This window comes from Cupressus sempervirens, chromosome 4 (genome assembly GCF_028749045.1).
Source record: "Cupressus sempervirens isolate cs-2001-9-10 chromosome 4, ASM2874904v1, whole genome shotgun sequence".
In the NCBI taxonomy this organism is placed as follows: domain Eukaryota; kingdom Viridiplantae; phylum Streptophyta; class Pinopsida; order Cupressales; family Cupressaceae; genus Cupressus; species Cupressus sempervirens.
In genome coordinates this window covers 863,812,796-863,830,924 of record NC_143121.1, presented here as the reverse complement: position 1 = coordinate 863,830,924, position 18,129 = coordinate 863,812,796, and positions in this window count along the sequence as shown.

Sequence of the window (18,129 nt, the reverse complement as noted above, 5' to 3'; positions counted from 1 at the left end):
CTTTGGTGGTGACATAGTGACCACCATTACTCTAGGAAGATCCAACAGTGTGGGTGAAGCTCATTGAAACCATATCAAACATCAACTAGGTCCCAAGTGTAACACATGCTTGGTCATTATGTCACATGAGATAAAGTACATGCAAGTTTCTATAGTGACAAGACAACCACCATAGATCTTAGAAAGATCTGATGATAAGAAACATTTTGGAGAATAATGAAACCAAAATAAAAATTGTTTAAAAGGTTCTCAAAAAATATATATTATTTCAAGAAATTATTTTCTTGCTCAATCTTCAAAGGTGAAACATATGACCTAAAGGGTTCACTTAGGGCATGAATATGGTTTAATTAGGGTTTTTGTTAGGGCTAATCATTCAAAAAGAAACTAAACCCTAATTTACTCATACAAACTAGGAAAAAATCACAGAATAACATATTCATAAAAACATGAGGCAAAAACATGACCAACATGTTGTAAATTGCATGGACGACACCCCATGACAATCACATTGATCATTCAACATCACATATAGAAGAATTGGATGATTAAATTAAACTTTTCAAAAGCTTAGAAAATACATTGCATAAGCAAGAATGTAAGGATGACATGGTACCAAATTCAAGGTAACTAAATTTCCACATATATGCTTTGTAGAGAAATCACAAAGTATGGGTTAGTTTTCTCTATTCTTACATCTATCAATAGATTATTTTTATCCTCCTTTCATCCAATCACTTTATCATGTTGGAAGATTTCATTGGAGATTTGTCCTATGTACTTTCACTAGACGAGGTGTCTTATCTAGCAACTCTACTGAACCTTTTAAACTCCCATTACAAACCACATCATAACCTCCTTGCCAAAATAGAGATATATGATTCTATGGGTACAAAATCAATGCCAAAGATTCATTGAGCTTATAAATTAAAACAAGGGCCTCAATTTCCTATGCAAAAATACACATGAATGGTTGCTAATTAAAAACATGTATAGTATATTACCAAATTACATTGACTATTGATTCACTTCTGCAATACATGCTTACTTTGTCTCTAATCTCACCATCCCTCCTCCAATCCCTTTTCAATGATTGATCTATAAGTTTCTTGTGTCAAACAATTGACCTAGTTGCTTTCTCTACCATTTTCCTTGGTAGTGTCATAGGATAAAAGCATTCGCTAGTTTACTACATTCCCATTTATGCAAATAGTCATTTATAAATATATGAAAAAAGAAACACCAAATGACAATGGTTGACTATTATTCTGCTCAACTTCTCATGTTTAAGAAAACACGAAACCCTCTTGCAAGTTTATCATCCTTCTCTTAAAAACTATTGCAAACATTCATTTTATCATTAATCTCTATTTTACATTCCTAAGGAAACCATCACAGAAATGTACATCATATTCTATGTATACAAGGTCATTCACACATTATTTTTGAATTTTATGTTTCATTCTCATCTAGAAATCAAAATCCATCTCCCTCATCTTGTAATATTTCTTTAATCTATCAAAGACACTTGCCCTTTATTTATGTTGTTTACCACTAAAAATATCATAACTCTATGCTATAATAAATTATGAGAGCTTGTTCTTTAATAGCATATGCATATGAACATCCTAAAAAGATCCTAGAACCTATAAACTCTTCCATTTGCACATAGTTAGTATATAAAAAATAAAAATAAAATATCTTCCAAATGTTTGGTTGCATATAATATGCACATTCATGCAGAGATAATTATGGATTTAACAACCCTATTGGTTCTTCCAATTAACTTTTCTTAAATACTCATAATAATTCTTCTTCTTCCATCAATGAAGATTTAATATCAATGGTTGGTTGACAAAAATGATTTACACATACAAATAATTCTTCTATACTTCAAACTCCACAAGACACTTGGGGCAAATGAAACCAAGCAATATCTACAAATTTATAGTGAAAGACAAAAAATAATTTTATATCCAAAAAATAACTCTCTACTAAATGAACCAAAAGTTGTAAGAATTAAGTTTCAAAATCATCACTAAATTATGATCGTATACTATAAAGAACAAGTGAGAGGTAAAATTCTACTAAAAAAAATACCCAAATAATAAAGTAAAACATGTATTTGATAAGTAAATGTTTCTAAAACATGTCTTGGACAATATTAAAATAACAATACTTATCCTTGAGGGAATCAAGTTATATCCTACATAATGCATTGAAGTCTCAACAATTAATGTCTAACATTGATGCAACTTCTTATGTTATCACATAAACCATTCAAGCATTCATACATAATTTATCTCCTTGAATTTACTTCAATTTATAAGTAGACTTCAATTCATTCCCTAAATAGGACCTACATACATAATTACACATTGAGAAGGAAATTATCAAAGACATAAGAATATTTTGATACATGTGAAATCTAAAAATCACACATGGAGACAACCTTTGTAATAACGTAACAGTATGCCCATGCACTAAACAAAAATATTCAAAGGAAACTCTACATTCATCTACTCAAACACAATTCAAAATACAAATACATTTTTAACTCTACTCAACCTATCAAAAAAATTGAATTACATTAAGAACCCAAGAGAAGAAAAAATAGTATATAGAACAAAAGGAAACTTCCTATATGTTCTTTTGTTGAATATTTTTCCCCATTTGCAAAAATAACATTCTTCTCTCATTCTATTTTAAATAACTAATTAACTTGTTGTCCTTCTCCATTATATTTGTGAAAATGACATTTTTTATTTGGTCTTAATACTTGGCATATTTGTGGATCTACAAAGTTAATCACATGCCTAATGATTTGGCCAAGAAAAGATTGTGATTGTATATCAATTGATAACAAAAATTTTAGTTTAGGAGAAAATATTGGAGCAATCAAGAAGAAAATTTTCTATGAAGAATCTAGTTATGAATTTTGTTATGAATGAAATGGTTATTAACAAATTACTTAGGATTAAGAGACAAAGCCCACCTAGTTAATGAAAAGCAGTGGGAAGAGCTTCTCGGACCCATCATAGAAGATATAGGTAAGGACCTAAAAAGCTAGAAAGGGGAAAGTACTGAAGGAAAGAAGTAAGGTATGCATGTGAACCTATGTCAAATGTTATGATGATGAATACTCACCATTTATGAGTAATTCAAGTTGTGATAGAAGGTCATCAATGTACATGTACTCATAAATAAAATTTTAATGGATCTTATGGGACCTTAAGAGATCTTAAGGGGTTCTAATATCCCTTTTGATATACTAGGACCCCACATGACTCCTTTAGAAACATTAGAGCCAAAAAATATATGGAAGCACTTATATTTATCAATGAATGAGATACTATTAGACTAAATAGTCCACCAATATAACTGAGAGGGGGGGTGTGGTGAATTAGTTATCCAAATAATATAACAATTACCAACCTTAACCATATGTGCAATATAATCAACAACCATAACAAGATACTCATACATAATAATGCCAGATATGTTAACTAGGGAAACACTTGATTAGAGGGAATACCTTGGTGGGGATGGTACCTACATGATGATGTAGTAATATAAATATTCCTTGTTAGACAATGAACCCTATTAGGAGTCTATGAAAAAATTCAGTACATATCAGTCCCTGTTAGGAGACTTTGAATCCCTATTAGGAGTGTTGGTGTTTTGAAACTACTAAGCAACAAAATGCTTAATACCAAGATGACAATACTTGAACAATCTAAAGACTAGCCAATTCTTATTAACAATTGTATGTGCAAACCATTTGGGCCCAACTTCAACAAAACCAAGGGTGGTTTTCTACTCTTTAGGCTTTGCAAAACTAGGGTGGGTATACCCAGGGATGATTCAAGACTGGGAAACACTGTATGAGGATTATTTTAGTTTCATTTTGATTCTCATCTCAAATCCTCGAATACATGCATAATTCATGAAAATTTGCTGAACAAAACCCATATAATAGATATGGCCAAAATTCTTCTATAGATCTACAGGTGTTCTCAGCAATAGTGGCTAACTGAAGCTAAAACATTCCATGCAAACAAGTACTGACCAACTTTGAAGATCTACAGGAAATAAAAGTGAAATTGATTTAATTCTGCATTTTGACAACCATTTGTGACACATTTCTCTTTCAGCTGGATCAAAATTGATCAGTGCCTAATCCATTGAGGTTCAAAGTCTACAAAAAAAAATTAGATCTAATTTATTGCCTTACAACAAATTTTATCAACAATTCTTTTTAGAACTCATCATTCAAAAATCCTTTCCCCTACTACAGCAATCTTATCACATTTATCAAAGCTTTTACTTAATCCATTGAATTAATAGTAGTGATAAATAGATAGACAACCTAATTGGATTGCATTCAAAATGCACAAGCCTTTACTTATACAACATCAAGATAACTAAGTAATCAAAATGAGATAAAGTTCATAAAGAACTGATATAGGGAGAATTCATAATTTGTATTCATTTTCCTTGAAAATTGTATACAATTTACGATAGACTCAGAATGACCTTCAAAAGAAATGTAGATCATTCTATATTCATGTATTCTCAAGATCTGACAAAGAAAATACACTGCCAATTTGCTCAAAATAATGGACCAAAAATAGACTAAGTATTACTTAGAAAAATAGAATTTAGACCTTTTCTCTAGCCCTGGAGTCTCACTTATATAGTGTGAGATGCAACAAGCTTCAGGCTAAGAGAAAATGATAGGTGTCCTTTACAAGAGGAAGACACATACATTTGCCCGAAAAGAAAAAGATTAACAGGAAGTTATGTGAATCATATATTCTCTTGCAGGCTTTTTCCTATCATATCCTTTTGCTGATTTTAGCTCCAACTGTGATTCTGTCATATATGTAACTGATAAGCTTTCCCATGACAAAATCTAATCTAATGATTGCAAATTGACTTGAACCTATGGGTTTTACCATCATCACAGTATTGGGAGAAACACCCTTACTTCCCACTCTTCGCTGATTAATACAACTCCTTAAGATAATGGGATTATCCCTTAATAAACAACACTCAAGCATGGAAACAATGTGGCTATCAAATATGAAAAAATGATGAATTTCTTCTTAGCCAACCACGTTTGCATCCAAAACTAGGTTTCAACCAAAATTTGTCACTTACTGACACAAAAAGAGGTGGACTAACAAAAATTCAGAGGGACTATTCGCATGAAGCCCATGGGTATAAAATCTTCTTCACCTTCTCTAAAAACTTTGCACAAGGTCTTACGTACTTCTACTGCCATGGAATTGAAGTGTGCCATCTTGAAATTTTCCTTAGAGAAAGGTGTTGTTGTTGACAGGGTTTTTATTTTATCAAGTTCATTCTTTGCTCCCCTCATTACCTTAGTAGCTTGATCACAACCCATAGAAACACCTAGGATTACTAGTCTTCCTCAATCAAAATTCCACATACTGACATACGAGACAAACAACTTCCTCTTTGTAAACCACCTTTCAAACAAACTTAAACCAACTCGAGAGGAAGAAACACTAGGGATCCAATTACTCTTTTCAAGTAATCCCTCTGCTATCCACAATCTAAGGGTTAGTGAATTATTTGGAGCCATTTCTGCTACACCATGCAAGACTGCAACACTTCAAAGACTATAGTAAAAATATACACTTGGAAATCTCTTATCTATAGTTCTTTTATGGTGTTTGGCACTCGTGCCAAAATCTACATAATCCTCTGAGTAAATGATCCTATTCAGAAAAGACTTCAAAATCTTTGTTTGCATAAGGTGCAACTGAGAAAATCTTATAAGTTACACTCTATTTTTTCGTTCACACATGAAAAATTTCATATCTCATTAATATGCAGAGTGCCACCACCTTTAGTATTTAGACCTGTGCTGTCGATCTTTAAAATCATATGATCATGGGGTACAGAGAAAAATAGCTTGGTGTTCCACTTGACAAGTTGGCCAGTCAATCCAATAAAAATTGACCACATATACAATGCCTTCCTTAATGGCATTTCCGCTTGGACCCATTGGTGATTGAGGACATGTGTCAATAGCTCGCTACTTTGCCATACATAAAGAACGAGCACCTTGCCATAGCAAAGCAATGATAGCCATCGATTCATTCTCGATCTTGTGGATGATATATTTCTTGTACTACTTAGAAGACAGTGGTGGGTCCCCAGTCACTATCTTTCTATACGTATCATTCGAGCAACTCTTTATGGCAAGACAGTAATTGCCATTGATCTGAGGTTAAATCAAACATGGAGAAATTGCACCAAGAATCCTGAAAGGTGGTGGGCCCCATACTCGCTATATCGCATAGACTAAACATTGTGCAACTTTCCAAAGTGAGATGGTGAGGATCATTGATTGAAACTTGATCTGACGATTGGGATCTCTTAAATGCTTTATGGGTCTGAGGCACTGCTGACATAGGAAAATCAGCACCGCTGGCAATCAATAAAACTTTACCTTGAGCATGGCCAGCCTTCCACATTGCCCTAGGGTCCCATCAGCTATTGATTTTTATGGCACCTCGCTACTTCGCTAACAGCAATATGTCAACTTTTTTCGATAGCGAGGTAGCGAGACATCAGAAAAACTACCATTTCAGTGCTGACTTCTAAATACTTTCATTGGGTCCCTTTTTTGGTACTGATAGTATTTGCAAGGTGTACATGACTGAATGATCAGCTGAAAAACAAATCTCTGATTGTCGTGTCTTCATTTTGTGGTATCGTTTTATAACTTTCTAGCACTCGCTATGTCGCTATACATAAAGAGTGCCCATGTTTTCATAGTGAGGAAACAACAATGGTTGATCTAATTAGATCAGACAGTTTTGGGAATCTGAGAGGAAAAGTAGCTCGGGGCATAGAAGATATAAAGGGAACAAAATATTCACCTTATTTGAAAATTCAAATACTTCGCACCTGACAATTTATGAAATGAATGAAACATAGGGTTTTCACAAAATTTTTCAAGGGGGTAGAAAACTAATGACTTATCTAGAAAACCTATCCACCAGTTATGGACACAATCTAGAATTTTTGTTCTTGGACAAAGGGCTTCCATCATGCAAAAAATTAGACCAACAGTGGCTCTATTTAGGGATGCATGTCCCTTGCGGGCATGACAAGGATTTAGATCTCTAGGAAAATTAGACCACACACCTGACAGCAAAATTTTTCTCTCAGAAATCTTTACCGATAGCAAGAAGCTACTGCTAAGGTTATGCATAAATGATGGCCCCGGGCCACCAAAATTCAACAAAATCTTTTACCTCTGTCATAAATCTGATTCTCATCTGAACATGCATGAGGTAAACTAAAAATATTTCTTTTATCAATTTCACCAATCAGCTTAGCGTCATGAATCAACTCTCTTGGTAAAACTAAAACTACAACTTCACCTTCATAATGCATATAAAAACTAAATTCACTTTCAACCACTTGCTCATTATAAAGGTTTTGATCAGCATTCTCAAACATATTAGACTGAAAATCCTCTTCATTAAATGACTTATGCATGCTATCAATATCGAATATGAAAGTTTCATATTTAACTTGAGGAAGAGGATCACTCCTACCTTCAAATTATGTATCCTTGTGCATATTTGGATGGTACTCTGAAGAACAATCTGACTGGTACTCACACATGTTATCAATGTTAGAAACTGAAAGTAATTCAAGATCTTTAAATGATTCTTTGAGATCAGCAAGTGGGTTAGTCATCTCATTAGAATATTTATCATAAAATTCATTACAAGGTGCATGCTGATTTTCAAAAACAACTTCATCAAACACCTTGTTATCAATTTCATAAAATGCAATCTCATCAATACTTTCACTATCATATTTGGAAGAAGAACAATTTGATCTCTCACAAAAGTAAGATAATGTATGATCATTAAACTCATTCTCGGCTGAATTTAGACTATCCATGTCTTCTTCAAACAATGGATTAATGACTCCATGTATTGATCCCTTTTGAACATTAGGACAAAACATGAGTTTCTCATCCTCACAAGAATCATCATACAAAATGTTATCATATACTTTAAATTCACTACCCATTTTATTCTCATGGAAAATTTCAGCGTATGAAGAAAAGTTAGAACTATATGAAGAATTCCTTTTTGTTTCTTCTACCAAACATATAGTGTCCATAATTTCATCTTCTTTATCCACTTGTTTAGGATAATTATTATGAATAGGCCCTGATTCATTCCTAAACATCTCACTATATGCTAAATCTTTACTATCTAATATAAAAACACCTGACAATTCTTCCCTAAAATCTTCATATTCAAACTCATTAGCATCAACTGACTTCATCATCTCTTTATCTTTATACTTTGTGGATAAATCACTTTCATATTTTTTATTTGCTAACTAATTTGTATAACACAAAAACTGAGATGCACTTTCTTTTTCAGATTCAAAAGAAGAATTCATACCTTTATTGATAAAAGAGTACTCACTTCTATCATTGCTTTCTTCCTCCCAATTTGCATATGATTCACATGAAGATGAAAACACACTAGCACTTTCCTCTTCTTGATTTGAGTAACCTCTCTCATTATTGTCTTCACGTGATGCCTCTTCACAATACACTAGATCAGCAATTTTATTATCATCAGTTGAAACATGACTTTCAGCTTCATCATACTCACATTGATATGACTATCTTTCAAATTTAGATTTTATAACGTTCTCAACATGATGCACTCTATAAAGAAGATAAATCATTTCTTTCCTATTTAATTGATCAATTGAATCTATATTACCATCTACTACTGAGACATTAGAAACATGTGAACTTTGTTCTTCTGACTGTGACTATGATAAGTGTGATTCATATTCTTCATTTTGTATCACCTTTCCATGGCATGTCGAATTAGCAATATCAAACTCATGATCAATGAGACAACTCTTAGCTTCCTTACTTGCACAAAATTGAGATCTAGGTGCGGCAACTTCAATAGCAATAGAATCATGTATACAATCAACATCATAAGAACTTACTAATGTAACTAATTCTTGATTTACAATATCAACACATTGCTAAACCCTATCAAAGTCTAAGATACATCCTATTGCTATAGCATCATGAACATGTGTGTCATCATTTGTAACCAAGCTAACCTTACTTATACACATACTCTAATCTGAATTTTCCACTTGATTAAAACCTACAACAGGGGTATTGATATGCTTATTTGAAACTGAAGCATCAACACCACATTCATCCTTTCTTTCAAATACATTATACTGGCAATCATACATAGAGAAATGACCTCTAGTCAATTCATACTTCAAATTATTTTCAATATCCCTAGCGGTCACAAAAGCCTGATATAATGTCTGTGGTTCTTTATCCCTTAGTAGATAGTTCATTTTCTTGTCAAATGCATCAAAATACATTGCTAAACACATTTGATCATCAGGTCTATAATTCTCAAGGATTTCATTCAAAACCCTTGCAAATCTAATGTTAAATTGAGAGACAAGTTCATCACTTTGAATATGAATCTTCAAGAACTTGTCATATGAATCAGATATGCTTACCCTTTCTCCAAATTTCTCCATGAAGGAAGAATGCAACTCACCCCAAGATGAAATAGAAAGTGCTGGTAAAAATAAAAACCGGTCTCTAGCATCTCCTTCCAAGGTTTGAACAAATAACTTCATGTGAACATCTTCATGAGCAATCTCATAGTCACCCATCAAATCACTAAACAACTCAATATGATGACTAGCTGAAAAAATATGGATCTCATTAAACTTAGGCAAACTATTTCTAACATTACTAGGAATGTCATTCGGGAAACCATGAATGTCATTAAAACACAATGGTACATACCACTTGGTAGAGATGGATCTAGGAATTTCATTAACTGAATGCATCTTAGGAGAAATGAATCTTGACATTCTTGAAAGATACAAAACTCATTCACTAATAAGTTTGATTTACAACTTGCAGGAGATCTACACAACCCTCTACCAAATGAACACTTCAAATACACTTCACAACTTTAAAACAACAGGCTAAAACTTAATCAATGAAGTGTATGAATCTTTTCAAACTATTCTCCTCTTCTTAGTGTTGAAACTCACTCGACGGAGAACACATATGTAAAGCTTACTTTCATGGAAACAAAATCACATGAAATTGTAAAATACCTCAAGTGTTGCTGCTGAAAACATTGATTTGCTGGTTGGCATAGGTGCAAGACTGAAATTCCTTTACACCACTAATCAAACTTTGTAGAGTCACCATCTCCTTGAGGAGAACTAAATGAAATCACAACAGTGATTCACATTTATCATTCAAATTTGTTATGACAGCAAATTAGACAACACTTTGAAATTTATTGGTCAGAAATTTATGTAGATCTCTCTTTTTGCTTGAATTCACACAACTTTCAGATCTGCCTATTGTGATTGTAAACTCTTGAAAACATTTATAGGTAACCAATCTACACTGGTTCAAAGATCTTTTAGAGAGAGTTGCCACTCACTATTGTGAGAAAGATTTAAAACATAAATCATACATGACAGATCTGAACTGGAATTTTACTTTGTAGAATTTTGTAAAACTTTTAAACACTTACAAGAGAGAAACCATTGTTAAACAATTTTGACCCTGAAATTACAACAGTACTTTGGAAATAACAACCAACTGAATTGACTGATGAGGAACACCTTTTAGCAATGTGATTTACATTCAACCTCAAAGTTACTACTGCAAATGGATAAAACTTAACTGGAGAACATGAAACCTTGCATACAACACTTGAATGTGCACAATATATACTAGAGATTTGCAGCTCCTTATCATTGAATTCCTTCATTGCGTCCCCAGCAGAGTCACCATTTTGTTGGTATTTTGAAACTAATAAGCAACAAAATGCTTAATACCAAGATGACAATACTCACACAATATAAAGACTAGCCAATTCTTATTAACAATTGTATGTGCAAACCATTTGGGCCCAACTTCAACAAAACCAAGGGTGGCTTTCTACTCTTCAGGCTCTGAAAAACTAGGGTGGGTATACCTAGGGATGATTCAAGAATGAGAAACACTGTATGAGGATTATTTTAGTTTCATTCTAATTCTCATCTCAAATCCTCAAATACATGCATAATTCATGACAATTTTCTAAACACATCCCATATAACAGATATGGCCAAAATTCTTCTATAGATCTGCAGGTGTTCTCAGCAATAGTGGCTAACTGAAGCTAAAACATTCCATGCAAACAAGTACTGGCCAAATTTGAAGATCTACATGAAATAAAAGTAAAATTGATTTAATTCTGCATTTTGACAACCATTTGTGACACATTTCTCTTTCAGTTGGATCAAAATTGATCAGTGCCTAATCCATTGAGGTTCAAAGTCTACAGCAAATTCTTAGATCTAATTTTTTTCCTTACAACAAATTTTATCAGCAATTCTTATCAAAACTCATTATTCAAAAATCCTTTCCCCTACTATAGCAATCTTATCACATTCATCAAAGCTTTTACTTAATCCATTGAATTAATAGTAGTGATAAACAGATATACAACCTAACTGGATTGCATTCAATTGCACAAGCCTTTACTTATACAACATCAAGATAACCAAGTAATCAAAAGGAGACAAAGTTGAGAAAGAACTGATATAGGGACAGTTCATAATTTGTATTCATTTTCCTTGAAAATTGTATACAATTTACAATAAACTCAGAATGACCTTCAAAAGAAACATAGATCATTCTATATTCATGTATTCTCAAGATTTGATAGAGAAAATACACCACCAATTTGCTCAAAATAATGGACCAAAAATAGACTAATTATCACTTAGAAAAATATAATTCAAACCCTTTCTCTAGCCCTAGAATCTCACTTATATAGTGTGAGATGCAACAAGCTTTAGGCTAAGAGAAAATGACAGGTGTCCTTTACAAGAGGAAGACACATACATATGCACAAAAAGAAAAAGATTAACAGGAAGTTATGTGAATCATATATTCTTTTGCAGGCTTCTGCCCATCATATCTTTTTGTTGATTTTAGCTCCAACTATGATTCTATCATATATGTAACTGCTAAGCTTGCCCATGACAAAATCTAATCTGATGATTGCAAACTGACTTGAACCCATGGGTTTTACCATCATCACAATACTAGAAGAAACGCCCTTACTTCCCACTCTTCACTGATTAATACAACTCCTTAAGATAATGGGATTATCCCTTAAGAAACAACACTCGAGCATATAAACAATGTGGCTATCAAATATAACAAAATGAGCAATTTTTTCTTAGCCAACCACATCTGCATCCAAAACCAGCTTTCAACCAAAATTTTTCACCTACTAACACAAAAAGATGTGGACTAACAAAAAGTCAAAGGGACTATTCGCATGAAGCCCATGGGTATAAAATCCTCTTCACCTTCTCTAAAAACTCTGCACAAGGTCTTACATACTTTTGTTGCCATGGCATTGAAGTGTGTCATCTTGAAAATTTCCTTAGAGAAAGGTGTTACTGTTGACAGGGTTTTTAATTTATCAATTCAATTCTTTGCTCCCCTCATTACCTTAGTATCTTGATCACAACCCATAGAAACACCTAGGATTACTAGTCTTCCTTGATCAAAATTCCACATACTGACATACGAGACAAACAACTTCCTCTCTATAAACCACCCTTCAAACAAACTTAAACCAACTCAAGAGGAAGAAACACTAGAGATCCAATTACTCTTGTTAAGTAATCCCTCTGCTATCCACAATCTAAGGGTTAGTGAATTATTTGGAGCCATTTCTGCTACACCATGCAAGACTGCAACACTTCAGAGACTATAGTAAAAATATGCACTTGGAAATCTCTTATCTATAGCGATAGCCTTTGATTTGAGGTTACATCAAAGGTGTAGAAAATGCATTAAGAACCCTAAAAGGTGGTGGGCCCCATACTTTCTATGTTGCATGGACTAAAAATCATGCAACTTTCCAAAGAGAGATGGTGAGGATCATTGATTGAAACTTGATCTGATGATTGGGATCTCTTAAATGCTTTATGGGTTCGAGGCACTGTTGAGGTAGGAGAATCTGCACCACTGGCAATCAATAAAAGTTTACCTTGAGCATGGCCAACCTTCCACATTTCCCTAGGGTCCCACCGGCTATTTATTTTCACAGCGCCTCGCTACTTTGCTAACGGTGAGATTTCAACATTTTTTGATAGTGAGGTAGTGAAAAATTAGAAAAACCTCCATTCTAGTGCTGACTTCTAATTTCTTTCACTGGGTTCCTTTTTCGGTACTGACAGTATTTGTAAGGTATACTTGACTAAATGGTCGACCAGGAAACAAATCTCGAATTGCCATGTCTTCATTTTGTGGTCCCATTTTATAACTTTTTGGCACTCACTACCTCGCTATACATAAAGAGTGCCCTTGTTTTCATAGTGAGGAAACAACAATGGTTGATCTAATTAGATCGGACAATTTTGGGAATCTAAGAGGAAAAGTAGCTTGAGGTGCAAAAGATATAAAGGAAACAAAATATTCGCCCGATTTGAAAATTCAAATACTTCGTGCCTGACAATTTATGATTTGAATGAAACATAGGGTTTTCACAAAAAATTTCAAGGGCGTAGCAAATGGATGACTTATCTAGAAACCCTATTCACCACTTATGGACACAATCTAAAATTTATTTTCCTGTACAAAGGACTTCCATCATGCAAAATTAGACCAACAAGGAGATTCCAACCCTGTTAGGATTTGTAGAAAGTAGATGGACTCACTATCCAAAGAGCTTCAAGGGAAAGACCAATGGCCCCATTGTCCAAATGAGCTTTGTATTATTTCTTGCAAAGTTAAATAATTGAACTATACTTCTCCTTCCTCTTCCTCTATCCTTTCAACTAGACTTCTCTACTCTTGATCTTGATACCAGATCACTAACTTTACATCCAATAATCCCTTGGATCACTTACTCACATTTGCCAAATACTCTTCTCTTGTTTGCACTTCCTTGATCACTTCATGTTTCTCTTTACAACCAAGTAAATTAATTTCCTTTATACCACATCCTTCAAAAAATCCCTTGATTCGGCCTTGAGGCTTTCCCAATAAATTATAATAGGACCACATTAAGATAATTAATTATTTCACAATCACACAACATTGTTGGTTCATAGTCTTGACAACTTCTCACACATGCAAGTCTAGGACTTGCACACTCACTGACATCATCATGAGACTATTCTCTATCTCTTTTTAACTTTGCATGTCACGATTATATCTGTGTTAGAAGATTTAATCTAAACATCATAAATTTCTTATCAGCTACTTTAATTCTATATTTCTCTCTATAAATCTTGCATATCTTCTGCATAACATCCATTTACTTTACACATGCTTAACCTCATCATAAGGATACATTTCTAACATGTTGTTAATCATGCATCACCTAAGAATCCAAAATTTATCTTCAAAACCATGATCTTTGTCTTCTACTCTGCTAGTCTTCACAAAAACCAACAAACACAATCATGAATGCAACATGTCAGTCATGTCATATGCTAACCAATGCTTAGGATACTCTACAAAAGGAATACTATCAAACTTTCATGCTTACAACATCCCCCTTTGGCATTGATGGAAATATAGATGAAAAAAATCTAGGTTCCAAGAATACCAAAACAACACTTTGTTGCTTCTGCTACTGTTATCTTCTTTCCAAATCCTCTTCATCAATGAAATCTGAAATCCTCTAGAACACTTATCTATTCTGAACCTTTTAGGATTGGCATCAGTTGTTCAAATGCTAAACAACTCTCAACTTCTTCCCCATACATCAATTTTTACTTATCTTCCCTTTTAAGCATCAATAACTCTTCATGTTGTGTATCTCTCACATAGAGATATTCCTTCTCCTTACATGAATCTTTCTAAATATTCCTAATAAAGTAGAGATATTTTTCATGTACACATTTTCCCCATTGACATGTATTTCAAAGGCTTCATTATGTCAATCATCTTCTCCTAGTCTTCAACTATCCAAAGACACTATTTAGAACTAATTACCAATAGTCATTTGTGACTCTTCTCATCACAGATACTCCCTCATATAGGAAGCTTCGACATTCTGTCCATTCAAACAATAGTGATCTATACTATTGAAATGATGTAATCTTTGCATCATCTATTATAAAGTAGGTAGGGTCATAACTCCAACATTTATCTCAAGTGTTCAAATTTATCTTTAGAAAAGGGCTCTAAAAAGATATTTGCAATATGATCTTTAGTACTAACATACTCCAATTTGATTTCTTTCTCTACAAACTTCTCTCTCAAACCATGATACTTAATAGAAATATGCTTAGTCTTAGAATGCATAATTGATTCTTAGACATACTCACTATGCTTGTGTTATTACAATATATGATAAAAGGTTTTGAAAATTCTATTCCAACATCCTTCATAATCTTCTTCATCCACATGACCGGATTACAATTATTTGTTGTTGCTATATACTCTACTTCAGTTGCATTCTTTGAAATACAATCTTGTTTCTTTCTTAGCCAAGAAATCAATCTTCCTCCTAAGAAAAATGCTCTAACACTGGTGAATTTTTTATCATCAATATTTCCTATCCAATTTGCATCAGTATAAACACATAAGTGAAATCACTTGATCTGTCACACCATATCCCATAATCAAATGTTCCCTTCAAATATATGAATATCATCTTTATTATTGCATAATGATACTCCTTAGGATCAACTTGAATTCTAGCTACAATCCCAACTACATTTTCTATATCTATTCCAATGTGAATCAGATATTACAAACCTCCAATCATGGATATGTACTTCTTCTACTCAAATTTAGGTGTCTTATCCTTGCTATATAATTATGACTAGTTATCATAGGTCTACCAATAGGCTTGTAAATTTCTAAGCCAAATGTTTTCAACAAATCTTTCAAATACTTAGCTTGTGAAATGAAAATGCCATCACTGTTTTTCACAATCTACAAGCCCAGAAAGACCTTCATCTCACCAATCATGCTCATCTAAAAATCATTCTTCATTTCTTCAAAAAAATTATCACTTACTTCATCATTTCCTCCAAAAATTATGTCATCAAAAAATATCACTATTATCAACAAATAATTCTCAATTTATTTCAAGTACAAGTTACTATCTCTCACACCTATAGCAATTCCAAACATTTCCAAATACTTTTCCAACTTTGCATACTAGGTTCTAGGTTCTTGCTTTAGACCATATAGAGATTTCTTCAATCTACATACAATTTACTTGTCTTATATCAAAGTAAATTCTTTAGACTGCTCAATGTAGACCTCTTCTTCAAGTTCTCTTTTCAGAAAGGCTAATTTTACATCCATCTAATACACTTTGAACTTCTTATTTTTTGCATATGCCAAAAACATTCTCACTATGTCCATTCTACCTACAGGGGCATAGGTTTCCTCATAATCTATCCCTTCTTGTTGTGAGTAACATTTGCATACCAATCTAGCTTTCTTTCTTGCAACTTCACCTTATTCATTCATCTTGTTTTTGAATACCCATTTAGTTCCTATAACATTCTTGTCTTTTGGTCTAGAAACCAATTACCAATTGTCATTTTTTGTAATATGATGTAGTTCTTCCTTCATTACTTGAATCCAATGATCATCTATGCATGCCTCATCTACACTCTTAGGTTCAACTTGAGAAATTAAACATAATTTTTCATTGACTATGTTTCTTGTCATCAGTCCTTTTTTTTGCTTCCAATTATCTACTCTTGAGGGTGATTCTTTGTCAGGTTCCTATTCTAGAAGTAGGATTTTCTATCTCAACTCTTATCTCTTCTCTTGGTTTGGATAACTATTCTCCTCTTTGGTCAACAATTTGCACATCATTTTGAAAGTCATTTTTAGTTTCAAAGAATACTACTACATTCTCATGGTTGGCCTTTGGATCAACAATAGTCACCAATGTTATCTCTTCTATTATTTTATCTTTCTTAACCAATTCAAGCTCATTATCTTTATCATGACAGTCATTCAAGAATCTTTCCATACTTGCTTTAAATTCTTCACCTTCATTATGAAGCAAATTGTTTCTAGTTTTTCTTACTCTCTTAGGACAAATGGATGAAAAATGACCAAACTCTTTACATGTCCAACAAAAAAAACTTTTCATACCTTCTAGCTCTCTTTTCATAAGAAGATTGATACTCTCCTTGATCTTCTTTTCTTCTTTGGATCTAGATTTATCTTTACTTGCATTTCCATTCTTTTGTATGCAAAAAAAGGATTCTAGAACTAGAAACTTGATGCTTAGTTATTTACACATTTCTAATGTTTCACCAAGAAGCTCCATCTTTTGGGTGTCAAAATTTTCTCCATCAGACTCAGGACTTTCTTTTATGAAGTAACTCATTAGTGATCTGCTAAAGCTATTAAGATTTCTCTTCAAGGACCTGATGCTCTGATACCAATTGTTAGAATATACACTCCACCAATATAATTGTGGGGGGAGGGGGTGAATTAGTTATCCAACTAATATAAAAATTATCAACCTTATTAAACCTTAACCATATGAGAAATATAATAAGCAACCATAACAAGATAATCATACACAATAACACCATATTTATTAACTAGGGAAACCCTTGATTAGAGGGAAAATCTTGGTGGGTATGGTACCCACAAGATGATGCACTAATATAAATATTCCTTGTTAGAGGATTGACCCTATTAGGAGTCTATGAAACCATTAAATACATATCAGTCCCTGTTAGAAGAATTTGAATCCCTATTATGAGATTCCAAACCTATTAAGAGTTGTAGAAGGAAGATGGACCTACTATCCAAATAGCTTCAGGGGTAAGAACAATGAACTCACTATCCAAATAATCTTTATATTATTCCTTGAAAAATAATAGAATTGAATTATACTACTCCTTCCTCTTCCTCTATCTTGTCGATTAGACTATTGTGCTCCTTTTAATCTAAATACCAGATCACTAACTTTGCATCCAATAATCACTTGGATCACTTACTCACATTTTCCAAACAATCTACTCTTGTTC